This window comes from Schistocerca piceifrons, unplaced genomic scaffold (genome assembly GCF_021461385.2).
Source record: "Schistocerca piceifrons isolate TAMUIC-IGC-003096 unplaced genomic scaffold, iqSchPice1.1 HiC_scaffold_2181, whole genome shotgun sequence".
In the NCBI taxonomy this organism is placed as follows: domain Eukaryota; kingdom Metazoa; phylum Arthropoda; class Insecta; order Orthoptera; family Acrididae; genus Schistocerca; species Schistocerca piceifrons.
In genome coordinates this window covers 1,010-4,042 of record NW_025728099.1, presented here as the reverse complement: position 1 = coordinate 4,042, position 3,033 = coordinate 1,010, and positions in this window count along the sequence as shown.

Sequence of the window (3,033 nt, the reverse complement as noted above, 5' to 3'; positions counted from 1 at the left end):
TGCCGCTACAAGCTAGCGCATGCGCACACCGGAATTTCGGGACTTTGATTCCGAACGGTGTTCGGCGTCTGGTCGTTCACAGGTCTCCCAACTGCGGACAGCACAGCGGAGCAGTAGGCTAGCATATTTGTAAAATGAACCTTGAAGTACCTGGCGATGAACTTTCTTTAGAGTCTGTAAGTACTGTTTCCTTTAATAAATCTACAACACTTAAGTTTCTACTTTCATAAATTAGAGACTTCTGTGCATGAGTATGTATATTTATACCGAGGGCCAGCAATTGAGTAGAAATTTTCTAAGTCCGCAAAATGGCGTACGGAGACTAAGTCCCACGTAGTGATATATAGTGTCACTTTTCATAACTGTTTTTGCTGTGTAATTAAGAAATTTGTTGCATAAAACAGCTGTGGCCTATCATTTTAATAAACCTCCCATTTTTTTTCAAAAAGGAAAGAAATGCAAAGGAAAACCGGAGTCCACCAGGAAATGTGCCTGAAGGTAAGTATGCTAGTTCATGGATCTTTAAATTCTTGGGAGTCAGTCTTTTCATGTAGAATGAGCCTGTACCATATGTTTACGACATTTTATGTAAATTTTTTAGTGGGACAGCTTGTCGTTAATGGCATTTCTAATGGCTACCAAGAGAAGCATTCCAAAAAGGAACACAAGTCTGAACATAAGGAGAAACACAGAGACAAAGAAAGGCACAAAGACAAGCACAAGGAGCATCGAGACAAAGACAGAGACAAGGAGAAGCATAGAGACAAAAGTTCAAGTGGAAAGGTTTGTGATAATGTTCAATTACTAAGATTTTACAGGTTGCAAGTACTCTTGTCATATTTCATACTATTGTTAATACTTCAGTTTTCTTTGTTATCCCTGCCAAATTCGTTGCAAATGTGTTAAAAACTAATAGTATGGCAACAGCTGGTTAGCTTAGAATGAATTTTAAATGTGAAATGTCATTTATAGTTAAAATTTTCGAATTTGAATTGTCATCTCAAAATCGAAATGTTATTGAGTTCAGTATCAGGCCGAAGAAATGTTGTAAAAGTTGAAAATATGGAGTTTTGATTGAGAATATATAGGTCGTGAAAGGATTGAGCATTGGCCAGTACTTAACATATTGAACTCATTAAAACCTAGAATAGATTTAACCACGTAAATGGAAATTTAGTTTCTGCCATACTGCAAATATTGCTGTCAAGTGGTTTTTCTATATGTATGTGTAAAGAGGAAAAAGGGAGTAAAAAAGGAAAAAAGTCATTGTCATTTAAATATTCAGAGACTTCCATGATGTAGGCCAGTTTTAATCCATAATTAATAATCCATTAAATCAAGAATGCAGTCGACGTGAATCTTAGAGCACAGGTTTCTTTGTATCAACATGTTTGTAATCCATCAATGAGCATGCTTGTAGCACCAGCTATGAGAGTATCAGGTGTCAAAAACTGTGCCTAAAATGAAACTGTCGGTCTCAGCGACAACGAAAAATTAACTTTTATCCGTTGTTTTCATGAAATATATGGTAAGAAATATGATCAATAAATTATTATGTTTAAAGTAATACAAAGATTTTGTTGTTTAGTTGTATTAATGATAAAAATTATGTATACGAGCTGTAAGGCTTTCACATTACCACATGAAATAGTAATTCATTAAATAATAAGTCTGCATTTTTTACATGAAGATAAATGAAAACCCAGTCTAAATCCAAATGTTTCATTTAAACTCTGATGTTATTAGATGTGTGTTGAAGGAAGAAATTATTTGTTTCACATTTTCATTGTGTTATTTCTTACTTTACTGTCTTCTTTCTGTGCAGGATAAAGAAAAACATAGCAGTAGCAGTAGCGGTAGCAAAGATAAGGACAGAGACAGGGATAGAGAGAAGGACAAAGAAAGGGAAAAGGATAAGGATAAAGACAGAGAAAGGGACAAGGATAAAGTGAGAGAGAAGGAAAAAGAGCGAGACAAGGATAAAGAGAGAAACACAAAGATGAAAGAAAGGATAAGGACAGAGAACATAAAAGTAGTTCTTCAAGTAAAGACAAGGAACACAAGAGCTCAAGTTCAGAAAAAGAACATAAAAGTTCCAGTTCCAGGTAATTTATCTTCTTGTGTAATGATTACAGAACTACTTGACAGTTGATTGTTTTGCCCAGTGTGTTCTAATATTGCAGGAAGCTAAATTATAGCAGTTTTTCTCAAATTCATTGTCGATGGTTAAAGAGTGATTATGTATAAATAACAGCATACGTATATTTAGTGAAGGTAAAGTAATATGCCATAAGGAGAAAATCATCTCCCTCCCTCCCTCCCTCCCTCCCTCCCTCCCTCCCTCCCTCCCTCCCTCCCTCCCTCCCTCCCTCCCTCCCTCCACTCCCTCCACTCCCTCCACTCCCTCCTCTTCCTCCTCTTCCACTTCTCCCTTCCCCACACTTCCTTCTCTACATGTGCAGAGATACTCCAGAAGCCACCGTACAGTGCAGAGCGGAGGGTACCCTGTACCAGTACTAGTCATTTCCTTTCCTGTTTCATTTGCAAATAGAGTGAGGGAAAAAAGACTATCTATATTCCTCTGTATGAGGCCTATTTTCTTGACTCTTGCCTTTGTGGTCCTTAATGCGCAATGTATGTTGGCGGCAGTAGAATCTTTCATTAGTCTGCTTTAGAAGCTATTCTCTAAATTTTCTCAATAATGTCTCTGAAAAAGAAGGTCGCCTACCCTCCAGAGATTTTCATGTGAGTTCCTGTAGCATCTCCTTGACACTAACGTGTTGTTCGAACCTACTGGTAACAACTCTAGCAGCCCACCATTGAATTGTTTCAATATCTTTCTTCAGTCTGCTGTGGCACAGATCCCAAACCCCCGAGCAGTACTCAAGGTTGGGTTACACCATTGTCCTATATGCCGTCTGCTTTACAGGTGATCCACACTTTCCTGTAATCCTTCCAATAAACCAAAGTTGACCATTCACCTTCCCTATCACACTTTTCTCAGATGCTTGTTCCAGGTATATCGCTTTACAA